Below are 15,913 nucleotides of genomic sequence, written 5' to 3' on the forward strand. Positions count from 1 at the left end.
ATTTCATGTTATCCCAAAGCTCCCTTAAACTCTCCTCCTGCTTTTTTTTTTTTTTCCAGTTGCTGCTCTGCATGGGTATTTTTTTCTACCTTGTTTTCTAGCTCACTGATTCAGTTCTCAGCTTCTTCTAGTCTACTGTTGAAACTTTCCATAGTGTTCTTTATTGCAGCTATGCCATTCTTTATTTCCTCTTGATTCTTATTCATGTTGGTGTATTTCTTATTCAGCTCCTTATAATTCTCATTGAGTTGCTCATACTTCTCATTCAGCTGTTGGAGCATCCTTAAAACCATTATTCTGAATTCTTTCTCTGACAAATTACTTCCCTCCATTTCATTTAGTTCCTTTTCTGGTGATCCCTCCTTTTCTTTCATTTGGGGTTGATTCTTTGTCTCCCAATTTTTGCTCTTCCTTTGCATTTGTTTCTATGTATTAGATCAAACTGCCATGCCACACAGATTTTTTGGGTTGGTCTTATGTAGCAGATATTTTGTGGGACCCAGTGGTGCATTCTGTCAGGTCTTCTGGACTGGGTGTTCTAGGGAGGCTCCCTACTTGAGATACCTGGGTTCTCCTGTTGTAGTTGGGTCTTCAATGTTATTGTCCTATTCATGGATGGAGTCTCCTCTCAGGGTGTCTGATTATGTGGCTCACTCCCTACCATGTTGTGCCAGCCATTGTAGAGGTGCTGACCGAACAGCATAAAATACAAGATAATACACGACACAGAAAGAACAAAACAAGAATGTACAGAAGACCCCTATAGCCCCAACAAAAGTGCCCACTAGAGAAAAGAGAATTAGGAGAGAGAAAATAGAGCAAGAATGATAGGAAAAAAAAGGAAAAATGGGGATAAAACACAATAGAACAAACAGAAAAATAAACCAAACACACTCAGGGGTAGGGGGGCAGAATCTGTAGGTGCAGAGATTAAATTAAAAAGTAAGATTAACGAATTAGAGGAATAGGGGAAAGACACCATGGTTTAGAATAGAGGAGGGAGAAAAGAAATGAGACGATAAGAAAAAAATTGAAAAGGAGAAAAGAGGAGAGAGAAGATAGGCCTAAATTTAGGAAATGAAACAAGTTAAAAAATTAGGAGAAGAAGAAAAAAGCAAGAGAAAAGAGATTAAAAATGAGCAGTGAAGAAAAAGAGAAAAGAAAATTGAGTAGGAGCAGGGAAAAGGAAATTAGATATATGAACAAACCAACAGAGACTAGAATAATAACAAATCAATAAAGCAGATAGATAAAGAAGATCCATTTTAAAAGGGTGGAAAAACGAAAGGAAAGAGGAAAAACTAAAAAGGAGAAAGGAGAAGAAAAATGGGAGGTAAAAAAGAGAAGAAAGGAAGAAAAAGGTGAAAAAAATAAAAATGTTCACTTCAGCTGAGTTTTAATGCCTAATAGGAGCTGACTTTGGACCCCACTCTTCTGTTCTGTCTGCCAATTCTGGGCTTCCTGTTAGGTACTTAGGTGCTAACCACTGTCAGGCATGGTGTCTCGGCATTTAGCACCCTGCTTGAAGCTCCAAGCAATCCATCAGTTCACTGCTTGTGTCTGTCTCCACAGGCCTTGGCTGCAAGCAGGAAGGGCCAATCAGCCCGGTTTGCCTGTCAGTCAGATGCCAGCCTTAATCACTGATAGGGCTTTAGGTGGGGCTGGTGCTGTTTCGCTTTCAGGGAATATGATGGATGTTTTTCCCTGTCTCAGAACTCCTCCATGAGTGGCCCAAAATATTAGTCTGCCGTTGGCTGGACAGAGATCCTTGCATGGAGACCAATGGGATCAGCTGGAACCCTGGAGTTTTTATCAGTCTGGTTCCCAGAATAGCAGAGAGGATGGCCCCTCTTCTAATCCAGCCACTAAGGGCTCCTTGAGATTGTTTAGACCTATAAACTTGGCTTCTGCCTTTGTTTCCTCTGTAAAGTTCAAATTGCAGGCTATGTCACCTGCCCTGAGGCTACTGGGCTAGCTCCTCTATGGAGAAATGGCCATTTTGGTTTGGAAGCATATGAACGACTTAATGCTGGACTCCTGGCTACTGCTTTTCCACGTCTCCCTGCCCTGTTTCCCTCCCCTGCCTCTCCTCAGGCACCTCAAGTCCATGCCTCCCTCCCTGCACCAAAGCCTTGGGTGAGTGGTTGCAACTGAAAACTCCTGTGTTCTGGGTTTAAAGATTGAAAATAAACAAAACAAAACAAAACAAAACAAAACAAAACCAACAATAAAACTTTGGCGTCTGCTCCCACCAGCACCACGCTGCTTTCGCCTTTCTCGGGGGTCTGCCTTTCTCGGAGCCTGCCTTTCTAGGGGGCCACCTTTGGTGGGAGATGCCTTTTTTGGGGGCTGCCTTTCGTAGCTGGGGTCTCAGGTCCAGAACCCCTGGCAGCCAGCAGCCTTGTGGCTTTTCCTTTTCACAGTTGGATGTTACGTCTGCCACCAAGGGATGCAGCTCTGGTGCTCAGCCTGGGCTGGGCTTCTATTTTTCTAAGGGAACAGATTTTTCCATAACGCAGCTTCCTCCTCGCCCTCTCGGCCCACCAGCCTGCCACCCATCTTGCAACCTCACCGCCCTTCCTACCAGTCTCCAGGTGTTTTCTGTCCTTCTTTGCTATAAGTCGCCTCCTCAGCTGGGCCTCATTTGTTCATTCCAGGTGAATGTTCTCCAATTTAGTTGTATTTCCAGTCTGGTTCTGGGACGAGATGCAAGACAGGACTGCCTATGCAGTCGCCATTTTCTCCCCATGTAGTAAACATTCCTTGGATGGATGACTAATGGATGGCTACACACGTGAGAGAAAACTGCTCATTGTGGGATGTTGAAATGGCTACAGGGCTCAGTTTTTCTGATAAAGCAGATAGATAAAGAAGGTCAATTTTTAAAAGGGGGAAAAAAGAAAGGAAAGAGAAAAACTAAAAAGGAGAAAGGGGAAGGAAAATGGAAGGAAAAAAAAGAGAAGAGTCAGTGGGGGAAAGACCATAAACAATTTACAAAAAGAGCAAATACAACTAATGAGCAAAAGTAGAAGCGGAAGCTTCCTAACTGTGGAACTGGTGGGACCCTCCTAATTGTATGAATTAACTTAGGAACTTACAATTCAGAGCAAAAAGGTGGTAAGACCTTTAAAGAAACTTGGGAAGAGAAATAGGGGGAGGAGTCAAGGACATTAGGTTAGTGTGAGTTTCTTATAGCTGCTAAAACAATAACCACAAAGTTAATGACTTAAAACAATACAGATTTATTATCTCGGAGTTCCGGAGGTCTTATTGGGCTAAAAGTCAAAGTCTCAGCATTGCTGCAATTCCTCTGGAGACTCTGGGACAGAATTTGTTTCCTTACCTTTTCCAGCTCCTAGAGGCCACTTGCATTTTCTCTCTCTCTCTCTCTCTCTCTCTCTCTCTCTCTCTCTCTCTCCCCCCCCCCCCCGTTGCCTCCCTCCTTCTAAGAAATGATGCAATTACATTGGGTCCATCCAGATATTACAAGATAATGTCGCCATCTCAAGATCCTGAACTGAATCAGATCTGCAAAGTCCTTTTTACCAAGTAAGTTAACACATTCACAGGTTCCAAGATTAGAATGTGAATATATCTGGGTGGGTGGCTGGGGAGGGGGCATTGTTCTGTTTACTGTAGGGAGCATGGAATTTCAGCCCCTTTACACACCCTGTGGCCTGAGCGGCTTAGGGCCCCAAAATGGAGGCACTAACTGTATTAAAAAAGTTAACAAGACTCTGGGCATAAGGTAAAGTCCAGTTTGGAGTCCAAGTGACACTTCTGCCACCATGCTCTCCATCCTAAGTGCAGTTTTGTTACTCTGAGGGCTGAGGCAGCCACCGACAAAGCAAAACTGTGCCTAGTAGAGAACACCAGCAGCCAAGGGTTTAGGTAGAGCATCTCCACCGGGAAGGAGAAGCTTTTCTGAGATATCATCAAACTGGGAATGCCCCCACGTAATTGGAAAACCATGGTTTGGGGGAGCTGAGGGTTTGAGAGAGCAGGTATAGACTGAGAATCATCAGGCTTTGGGCGCTAATAAAAACTACAGCAACAATAATAATAGCCATCGTTAATTGGGCACCTACCACATGGCAGGCATGTTTCTAATAATATACATATATTATACATTATATATATTTCAGTCAACTGTAACCATGCTAGCATTCACAAATGCCCATCCACTATTAGTCATCAGAGTGTTGTCTGTTAAACAGAAATGAACTCTTATCTTCCTCCTGTCTAATTTTTTAATAAAAAAAAGAAAAATCCAGTGAAGCTGGTGTGAGTATGGTAAAATGGAACTTTGTAGACACTACTAGTAGTGATGCAAGTAGACAATTCTTTCAGAAAGCAGTTTGGTTTTTTTATCTTTTGTCTTTTAAGTCATAAAACATTTATGTTTTTTTAATTCAGTAATTTCACTTCTTAGGAATCTAGTCTTTAAAAAAGCTAAAATATGGGGGGGGGATATCCTAGGTACAAAAGTATCATAGCAGTTAGAAAAAATTGGAAATATCTCAAGTATCCAACTGTAGAAAAATTGTACGTGCATGGGCTTAAAGGACTGTCATGCTACTGTTGAAACAGAAAAAAATAGATTATCATGAAGGTTATATATCAACCTAGAAAAAAAAACTTTTTAATCCTTACCTAAGAATTTGCCTTTTAATTGAGTTCTGGAGAGAGAGGAAAGAAAAGGAAGACAGACAGAGAGAAAAAAATATTAATGTGAGAGAGAAACATCGATTGGTTGCCTCATCTTGACTGGAGATCAAACCCCCAACCCGGGTATGTGCCCTGACCAGGAATTGAACCTGAGATCCTTTGGTGTACAGGACGACACTCTGTCTATGGAGCCACACCAACAAGGGCAACCTGGAAAAAATTTTGTATATGTACATACACAACTACTATAATGGGAAGTGTAAAGGTAGGACATAAAACTTTATGTACATTCATAGAGCAGCACTATGCACAATAGTCAAAAGGTGGAAGCAACCCGAATGTTTACCAGTAGATGAATGAATAAACAAAATATGATCTATGCAAACAGTGGATTTTACTCAGCCTTAACAAGGAAGGAAATTCTGACACATACTACAACATAGACATGGACAATCTTGAGGACATTATGCGAAGTTAAATAAGTCAGTAACAAAAAGACAAATACTGTAAGATTTCACTTATATGATGTATTTAAAGTAATCAAATTCACAGAAATAGAGAATAGAATGGTGGTTTCCAGTGTCTGGGGAGAGGAAGAAATGAGAAGTTGTTTAATGGGGTCAGAGTTTCAGTCTTGCAAGCTGAAAAACTTCTGGAGATTTGTGGATTGTACAACAATGTGAATTAGCTTAGTACTACTGAAATTTACACTTAAAAATGGTGCAGATAATAGATTTTATGTTACATATATTTAACCACAATTAAAAATGTTTTACAAAATATGTATGGCCCTAACCAGTTTGTTCAGTGGTTAGAGTGTTGGTCCTCAGACTGAAGGGTCCTGGGTTTGATTCTGGTCAAGGACATCTACCTTTTTGTCTTTTAAGTCTCGGTTGCAGGTTGCAGGCTCGATCCCCGGCCCTGGTTGGGGCACGTGCAGGAGGCAATCAATTGATGTGTTTCTCTCAGATTGATGTTTCTCTCTGTCTCTCCCCTTCCCCTCCAATGGAGAAAAAAAAAACTATCCTCAGGTGAGGATTAACAGAAAACCCACATTTATGTACATTGCAATTATAGACCTATAAAAGCTCCATATAAATTGAACAAATACACCTAAACTATGTTAGTGGTTATGCTAAATGGCAAAATTTGGGAAATTTTAAAGTTTATCAAATTATAGTGGAAAAATTTTAAAATAAAAACCAGTAAACAGTAATAGTTCGGTCTGTATGTAGATAGACTGTATGTATATAGACTCTGAGCCCTGGATAGGGACTAATGATTTCTGGCCAGAGCAGGATGCTGAGAGCAATCGAGACTGCAATGGAAGTCTGAGGATCTTTTTTTATATAGAGAATTCTGGAATGAAAATCACATGTTTTTATTGATTTTAGAGAGAGAGGAAGGGAGAGAGAGAGGGAGAAACACCAATGAGAGAGACACACCGACCTGCTGCCTCCTGCACTGGGGATCGAGCCCACAGCCCGGACATGTGCCCTGACTGGGAATTGAATTGGGGACCTCTTGGTTCATGGGTCGATGCTCAACCACTGAGCCACACCAGCCAGGAAGTCAGGCTTTTCCACAGTGGTTCTGTTATCACTCCAGTGAAAGAGGCTGCCACACAGCATCGTCAGACGGACAGCTTTTTCTCCGGACCAATTAACATGTATAATCTAATTACACTTACCTCTGGCCCTGGCTGTTATGACCTGCCAGAGTAGATGGCTCTGTGACTCACTCAGACCTGCGGGGTGCTTTTGTTTCTCATCGCTTCCTGTTTCTATTACTGTTCAAATACTGCACAGCAGTTCAGACTTCCTCTTATAGGAACATATGTCAGTGTTCCAGGCTCGGTCTGGAGAGGTTTGGTTTCTGTCACAGGCCTCTGAAAAGAAGGCCAGGAAGGTATAACTCTCTGGCTTTGGTCCACATGGCACTGTGGACCCTGAGGGGTGGATCTGTGCCCAAAAGGTAGGGAATTGCTGGGCATGGTAAAGTGAGGGAAGAGTTTTGTTGCAGATAAAGGAGAATGAGGTGCTTTAAAAACCAAACTCAAAATAAGCTGGAATCTTATTGAATGATTGTATTGTAAGGACACGGCAAACTCAGCAATAAATCAGTTGACTGGGGATTCAGAAAATTCAGCTCCCCTCCCACAGCCAGTATCCCTTCACCCCAAATGCTCTTGTAGAGACAGCCCTGCCTACGGAGATAGCAGACTCAGGAATGTTTTTTTTTAAAATATATTTTATTGATTTTTTACAAAGAGGAAGGGAGAGGGATAGAGAGTTAGAAACATCAATCAGCTGCTTCCTGCACACCCCAAACTGGGGATGTGACTGCAACCAAGGTACATGCCCTTGACCGGAATCGAACCTGGGACCTTTCAGTCCGCAGGCCAATGCTCTATCCACTGAGCCAAACCGGTCAGGGCAGACTCAGGAATGTTTAAAGCCAAAGAAGACCTAGAGTCTGCCCCTGTGAAACAGAATGCCTTACTCCTAGAGCCGGGTCCCTTCAAGTTCATTCTGGATTTCCTCTGGCCAGTGCCACCAGAGGGAGCCTGCTGCTGTCCCCCTTATAACGCAGAACTTGGCCATAGGTTGTCCTGGCAGCACTTGCCCTTGGGGGACTCGTCTGTCTGTTGCTTATCACCTGCTACTCAATTTATAATCTTTGTGTCCTCAGCACAGACCTAAGTCTCCTGTGCACACTCCTGCCTGTTTTTCTTGTCCTTTCCCCCTGCTTTCGACTTCCTTCATCTCTGCTGCCCTGGTGAGGTCCTTCCATTCTTCTAGTTATTTCCTGTTTCTCAGCATGTCTTTTCAAAAATCCTTTCTTACTATGAAATTTCAGCCTGGTTATTGCACCCTGATTAACAGGGTGTCCTGTCTCTGCTTAGCTTGACCCAAGCCTGCTCTGCTCAGGAAATGCTGCCCCGGCTACACTCACCAGCTGGTGCTCCCACCTATTTTCCTTTAGTGCCCGCTTTGGAGTTGATTCAGAACCAAACTGGCCAAAAGCTAGAAGCAGCGATATAACACTTTATGACACTGTGACATTTTCCCTTGAATTACAGTTATGTGCTTCTAGACGGGAAGCTACTCAAAGGCAGGGTTTTATCCTAGTGTTGGGTGCACAGGTCCTGACCCTGCCTGACTACGTCAACTGTCGGGTCCAAGACCCTCTGCCAGGGACTGGACCTTCTGGTACACTGGGTTTCGGAAGACAGAGAAGACATGCGAAGTCATGGGTATATAAGACAGCCTTTATCATAGAAGCCAGTGGCCATGTAGCCATTGCTAACAAGGAGCCACTAGACAAAACAGTTCTTCAAAGCAAAGTTCCATACAGTAGCGGCACACCAGCTAAGTAACAATACATCTTTCCCACACAGCAGCAGCAGCCTCTGTACCCACAGCAGCAGCCTGCTGGTCAGTAACACATCTTCCCCATACTACAGCCCCATACTAAGCAGTCCAGCCTTACACAGGAAAAGCCTCCTCTGGCTGGTCAGTGACAACTTTATACTACTTAGACAAAAGAGGCTGCTTGCCAAATAGTGGGTTATAGAAGGGCACGCTTGTGCAGATTACTATGGCCTTGGTCTTGCACCTGTGTATAGTCCTTGGACACCCTGATTAAGTTTCTCACACTCAGAGTGGCCTTGAGCATCCCGCATACTCTGAATAGGGTCCCCACACCTACTCATCTTTGTACTCCACATGGGACCTACCATCTTGCCCAGCAGAGGTGCTCAATATCTACTTCTTGTTGTTGTTATTGATGATGATGATGAAGGTGAATATTCGTTCCTTTGAGCATCACGTAAGACTCGCTGAGGTATTGGAAGACCTGAAGGAGACTTGCACTTTCCCAGAGCCTCATTGCTTAAGAATAGGAATAAGTGAATTCCATCTTCCATTTGGAATTCAGATCCCAAATCCACCCTTCCCTGAGAGTGTGAGCAGAATTCCACAAGCAGAGCTGAGGGTTTTGAAATCCAGTGCTAACCTTTAGGATCATGACTCAGCCATGACTCCTTATTGACCTTAATTCATGGACCAGAGATGGAAAATCTACCATCCCACAAACCTCTGTGCTAAGTCAGAGAGCCTGTGGAGACGGCCGTGACTTTCAGTGGGGTATGAATGGTTGGTGGTAACGTCTTTTAGGAGCAAAGGCCATGTTTTGATGTGTTTTAAAGTATTTTTCTATAAACCCAGGGAATGGAAAAGAAGCACCTGAATTAGCAAGGTTTGGGTCCTGGTTCTGCTATTCATTAGCTGTGAGAATTTGGACAAACTACTTGATTTATTTGTGCTTCCGTTTGCTAATTCACAGAGTTCTTGTGAGGATTCAACGAGTAAACTAACAATAAATACTTAGAATAGTGGCACACAGTAGGCACATAATATTGGATTCTATGCACTTAAGTTTTAGAAAAATCGTAAAACATGGCTCTTCTCTGACTGAACTCCTTTACTTATTGGGGGAATTTCCAAACACTAAGTTCCCTAAAATAAATTCCTCTTCTAAATGCAGCTGTCACCATGAACGGCTTCAGAGAATTTACCATACATGCCTTGCTCAAGACTCACATAGGAACCCAATAGTGTTCCTCTAATCCAGTGGTCCTCAACCTTCCTAATGCCGTGACCCTTTAATACAGTTCCTCATGTTGTGGTGACCCCCAACCATAAAATTATTTTCGTTGCTACTTCATAACTGTAATTTTGCTACTGTTATGAATCGTAATATAAATATCTGATATGCAGGATGTATTTAGGCGACCCCTGTGAAAGGGTCGTTCGACCCCCAAAGGGGTCGCGACCCACAGGTTGAGAACCGCTGCTCTAATCCAAATACCCTGCACAGTCTGCCTACTGAAAAGACCCACCTTTCCATGGAGACCAACCTGACCTAATCCCATCCTAACTGACCTTTCTCCTACTGGTTGACAATCCGCTATGTCAAGCTATGCTATTTTGCATATCTTCTCTATCATATTATGTGTATTAATCTTGTCTCCACATATGGCCTTTACTGTAATGTCTCCTTTGCTTTAAAAATGTGACACCAGCTCAAAGAGAAACTGCCCAAGGATCCAGCTCAGTCCAATGCACTTACCACTTGAGAGCAGAAACACGACTCAAGTCCTTCAAGGCTTTTCAGTGCCAACCACCACGTTGAGTTCATCATCAGTGTTAACTCAACAGAAGATGTCATTCAGGCTTTCACTGCACTCTCTAATGAGTACATCATAAGGAAGCCAGAAGATGAGGCCTTTTCTGGCATTGGTCAGATTCAGATATCGAGACAGTGTAGGCACATTGCCATGGTAACTAGTGGGAAAGTGGAGATGATCCAAATTAGAATAAATCCCTGGATTTTTTCCTGAGAATCTCAGATTTCTGAGCCCGGCTTGTGTCCATATCCTCTCTGACACCAAAGAAAAGGCTTCAGGCAGACACCAGGTCAGAGCCGGACCTTGCATTCTCATTTCAGAGGATCAGGAGCCCCTGCCTGTCTTAGAATTAGTGTCTTCTTCCAAAGTTCCCATAGACGGAGACAGAATAGATCATCTATAGTTACCCTGCATCAGAGGAAATCTTCCAGACTTATTTATTGTGTTCATAGGCCACAGAGCCAGGACTGGGCAGAAAAGAATAATGGAGAAAAGAATCATCGCAACGTGGTTTAAAGTCTGGATGGGTTACATTGTCTTCCTAGCCCTGATGCTATTTTGCTTCTGGGACTTGAGGGAATCACTCTACTTCTCAGAGCTTCAGTTTCTTCATCTGTAAATTGGAGAATTAAGTCTAGTCGATCCCCAAGGTCTATTCCAGGTCTAACAACCACAAACTAGTCTTAGATGCAAAACAATGAGTGCTCATTGAATGTTGACTGTGTCATCTGTCATTACGTCTTTGGCTCAGATTCCATCCAGGTCTCTGGAATACAGAACATTTCATCTGTCTGTTTATTTTCCCACTAGTTTAACCTGTTGCCTGTTAAAATAAAAACGGTACCATCTTAAACAAAAGCACCTTAATCGTCCCAATTTTATGTCTGATTAAAAAATGTAATAGATGCTCATGCAAAATAAATTTTGACAAATATAAGGAATACAAAACATCCAGTAAGTCAGAGGTAGTCACTGTTAACATCTGTATATATTCCTTTCCAATATTGTCTTTGAGGGTAGGTGTACACATACAGATAACAGAGATTATACTTGGTGTGCAATTTCATATATAAGTTTGTATTCAATACTATATGTATTATAAAACTTTTCCTATGTTTGAAATATTTTTCTGTCTCAGTGTCTGAATAATATTCCATCAAATAGCTGCACCAGCATTTATATAAATGAATCCACTTTGTTTGGAACATTTGAAATGAGAAAGGGCTGTCAACCTGGCAATAAAAGAATGTCTTTGACAAAGAGCAGCTGGAGTTTCAAGGGCACTTTCCCCACTTTCCACTATGAGACAATGATACAGCCAGCACCTGGAATGGGAACTTGCAGCCATTGGCTTCTTCTTGGGTTCACCGGTTTAAATATGTGCAAGGCTTGCTCTTACGTAACCATTGTTCTGATCTTAGGGGGCCCTCTGCTGTTCCCTTTCTTCCCACAACACATCAGTGACCCTCGTCATAAAGAAAGCAATATGGAATAGAACCAGAGATCTCAGCTTTCAGGAGGTCAAAGCTCAGTTTCCAGCCTATAAAGTTCCCTCTGGATTAGAAAATAGCTAACACAACAACAAAGAGAGAAATATAAATGAATTAATTCGCTTCCTCTCCCATCTGATGCTGAAATTTTATATTGATGTATTGTAGTTGTTACATGGAAATGTACAGGCTTATTTATTTAATCTGCTATGGTTTGGCTTCACTGTGTTTTCCTTGATCAGGATTTTCCAGCAAATGAAGAGAGATGCACATTATGTGGGGAAAATTAGGTCACTGGCATGAGCTTTCCTTCCTGTTCCCTTCACTAATTTTCTTCCACATCAATCATTTGTAATAAAAGAATAAGTGTTTGCATTTCTGTCTGAGATGTTGATTTATGGAAGCCTTCTTTTAAATCCTTGAGAACTATGACATAAAATCTTCCCACTGTCCAATGAAGACTCAGAGACAGAAGGAACTGAGGATTGGCCCGAGGTCACTGGCGCTGGTGACTCCGAGTCTCATGTTCTGACCACATTTCCTGCTGCTGGGGCCAGTCAGCCTTGCATTCCTTGGGGGTAAAGTAAGAATAGGATTTCAAAAACAACAACAACAACAACAACAACAACAACAAAACACCCAAAAACAAAACAACCTTTGTATCAATAAGATTGGTGGAGAAATGTTTATCCTTAAGAAAGGAGTAACACATTTTCATTCATCTAATAGGTATTTATTACGTGCTATGTGCAGTTACCTTGCTGAGTATTATAGAGAGAAGACACAGGAAAATGATAAGATATAGTCCCTGCTGACTAGTCAGGAAGATGCGTCATTTATAAAAGCTCTTAGAAAAGAGCCTGACACTTAGTAATAATCTATAAATAATCTATGAATATTTGATCAAGCAACCCATCAGTCAAACTATATAATAATAATGCTAGTTAAAACATAATTAGCCTTTGCCATGCCAAACACTTTGCATTAATCTCTTTTAATGCTTATAACACATTTATGAAGAAGGTACTATTATGATCCTCAGCTTGCAAATGAAGACCTAGAGAGAATAAGCAAACAAACAAATTTTGTTCAAGAATAACTAATAAAAGCAGGACTTAAACTGACTGTTGGGCTCCAGCGTCCCATAACCATAGTACTGTATTCCACCCCTCTTCCCCAGGCAGTGCTCTCTGTGTGAGTGGATGTGACTTTGGATAGTTAATGTCCATTTTAGAAGGAAAAAAGACACTCTCCCTACTGCATTCTCAATTATTTATGTCACTGCACAGTGTCTTCTGATTTTTATCAGTGTATAAAAGTGTTTTTGCACTATTGTAATTGGTCTAAGTTTATCTCTTTTCACTCAATATTATTTTGTATAAATAATTCCAAATACTTAAATTCTACTAGCTATATATCATATGCATGCCAGTATCCATAAATATAGAATCTTTTTCCAGTTCACTATTGTTAGATATTCAGATTACTACTTCATTTTTACAATGATGAGTAATAGTATTGCCATACAAGCTATAAACATATTCCTTTGGTTAATAATCCCATTTTGAGATTCTCAAATCAAATTATTGGGTCAAACATGATGAACAATTTTATGATCCCTGGCCCATACCAGATGGCTCTCCAGAAGAACTGGCCAATTTACAAAGCCAGGAGAAATGAGTTGGCTCACCTCTTAGTCCCTAACTCTGCCAGCACTTCAAAAAAAAAAAAAGAATCACTTGGTTGGTTTAACATATACAGTAGAACCTCATGGTTGTTTCAGTTTCAATTTCTTTGTATTAGGAAAACTAACATTTTCCATAAATTCCTGCCTATATTTTAATGTGCAAAACATTTGTTTTATCCTTTGTCTTTCTTATCTTTTAATAAAATACTTAAAAAATAATTCTTTGTTGTTGAAAATATTGAATATGACTCTCTTTCCCCCTCAATAACATCCTCCAGCCCGCCCCCCAGGCCCTCACAGCCCCATTGTCTGTGGCCATTGGCCATTCATATATTCATACAAGGTTCTTGGTTGATTATTTCCCGCCCACCCACCCTCCCCCATCTTCCCTCCGAGATTCTACACTCTGTTCCATGTTTCCATATCTCTGGATCCACTCTGTTTATCAGTTTATTTTGTTCATTAGATTCTACATGAGTGAGATCATGTGATACTTGTCTTTCTCTGACTGACTTATTTCACTTAGCATGATACTCTCCAGGTTCCTCCATGTTGTCTCAAAGGGTAAGAGATTCTTCTTTTTTACTGCTGCATAGTATTCCATGGTATAAATGTACCACAGCTTTTTTATCCACTCGTCTACTGATGGGCATTTGGGCTGTTTCCAGATCTTAGCTATTGGAAATTGTGCTGCTATGAACATAGGGGTGCATACATTCTTTCTGATTGGTGTTTCAGTTTTCTTTAAAAAGCCTAATCAGGTCACATTATCCCTTTGGAAAACTCTCTAATCACACTCAGAATAAAACTCAACCTCTATCCATTGCTTCCAAGGTCCTATTGACCTGGCCCAGGCCCCTCTTCTACTGCTCTCTGCTTAGCGTAATCCTTTCCAGCCACACTTTCCTTCTGACTCAGGACTTTTCCACTTACATTTCCCTCTATGTGGATCACACATCTCCTGGAGCTTCTCATGGCGTTCTTTCTCTCTTCATTTTAGATCTCAGACAGCTGATAGGGGCCTTCCCTGACCATACCATCTAAAATCTATCCTGATCACTCTTACCCTTCACCCGTTTCATTATTTTTCATCACACTTGTCTCTACCAGACATTTTATCCATATGTTGTTAGTCTTCTGACTTTTCCTCTCTTGTGAGTGCCACGAGGACGGGGCCTTTGTCTATCTCTAGGACTTAGAACAGTATCCAGTACACATAATAAATTGTCCAAATATTTGTTCAATAAATGTTAAGGTTAATACTTTGCTTATGTAATATAGGCCATAACTGATTCCTGCTCACAGAGTGAAAAGTTAAAGAAAAAATTTTAAAAACATCTTGAACTACTCTTAAAAGAAAAGGATGAAAGGGTTGTAATGATAGCTAACAGTCTGATAGTCATATCTGAAAGTTACCTATTGTGAGAAATTAGCATGAGAAGAGCAGATTTATAACTTTTATTAAAAAGATATCATACACTGTACTTGAAAAATATCAATAAAACATATTAAAGGATTGAAACAATAGGTTATTAAATTAAAAGTTGAAATATTTGTCATATACACTCATATAATACATATTATTTCCCTAAGGATAGGTTAAGTTTCTAACAATGAAATATTTGAGTTTGATACCACTAAATTGCTCTTCTAGATATACCAATTATACTTTTAGCAATAAAATGGGAAATTCTTGTTTCCTTAATCTCTTGAGTCAGTTTCATAAAATAGAACAAAGTGGTACTTTGTATTGTTTTGCCTTTTAATTATAAGATACTAGAGGCCAGAAGCATGAAACTTGTGCAAGAGTAGGCCTTCCTTCCCCCGGCTACTGGCACCAGCTTCCCTCCGGGACCTGGGCTGCTTCCCTCCTCTGGCTGCTGGCAGGCACCGGGGCTGCTTCCCTTCTCTGGCTGCTGGCAGGCACCGGGGACCCAGGCTGGCTTCCCTCTGGACCCGGCTTTGTCAGGAAGGATGTCCGGAATGACACCTGGTCTAATTAGCATATTACCCTGTTATTATTATAGATACTAAAATGATGTTCAATCTCACTCAAAATTAAGGAATAAGTTTCTTAACATGCTTCAGTGGTGTGGTCCAAAAGGGTTGTGGGCATTTATACCAAAGAGCATAGAAATGAGATGCACCTAAAATAAACTTTCTATAACTAATTCTCATTTCATTTGTAACATATCAACATTGTATACAGTTCAAACACTAAAATTTTCAACTATGAAAAATAGTTTATTGTTCTTCATTAAGCATCTATCTTCCCACTGTAGCATAACGGTGTTTTAATGGCCAAATACAGTGAATACTTTTAGTGCTCCTGTTACTTGCCTTCTGTTCGGTTTTTGGCATTATACAATAATCCCTCAAGATTTTTTTTTTTTTTTTTGCTTATAGGACCTGTGCTCTGGGTTCTCTATAACTCTAATGTCAGTCCAAATTTTATTGCAGTATCCTTTTTTGTACATCCCCTAGTCTTAGTGGTTCCTTAAAGGTTGATCATGAGCATCTTCCCACAATACACTGTTTTATCTCTTTTATTTCGATGTCACCAGCATGATGGTAAGTCACAGATTTTGATCTCAGCTCAGCCCAGATATCTTTTCCTGGAATACTTACCTATATAGTCCAATAGAAATCTCATGCTGAATATTCCACGGGAAACAACTAAACAGATGCCCAAATAATTAGCTTTCCCCTTTTCCTGCTTCACCACCAGCAAAGTTCCTCACTTCCTTCTCCCCCACATCCACTCCATCACTCAGGCTCCAGTCCTGGGCTGTCCCCTTCCACAGCCAGCTGGTTATTCTTGTGTTAGTTCTCTTAGTTTTCAAATTCGCCCCACTTTGTTTTTTCACATCGCTACCA

Source organism: Myotis myotis, unplaced genomic scaffold (genome assembly GCF_014108235.1).
Source record: "Myotis myotis isolate mMyoMyo1 unplaced genomic scaffold, mMyoMyo1.p scaffold_m19_p_6, whole genome shotgun sequence".
Taxonomy (NCBI): Eukaryota; Metazoa; Chordata; class Mammalia; order Chiroptera; family Vespertilionidae; genus Myotis; species Myotis myotis.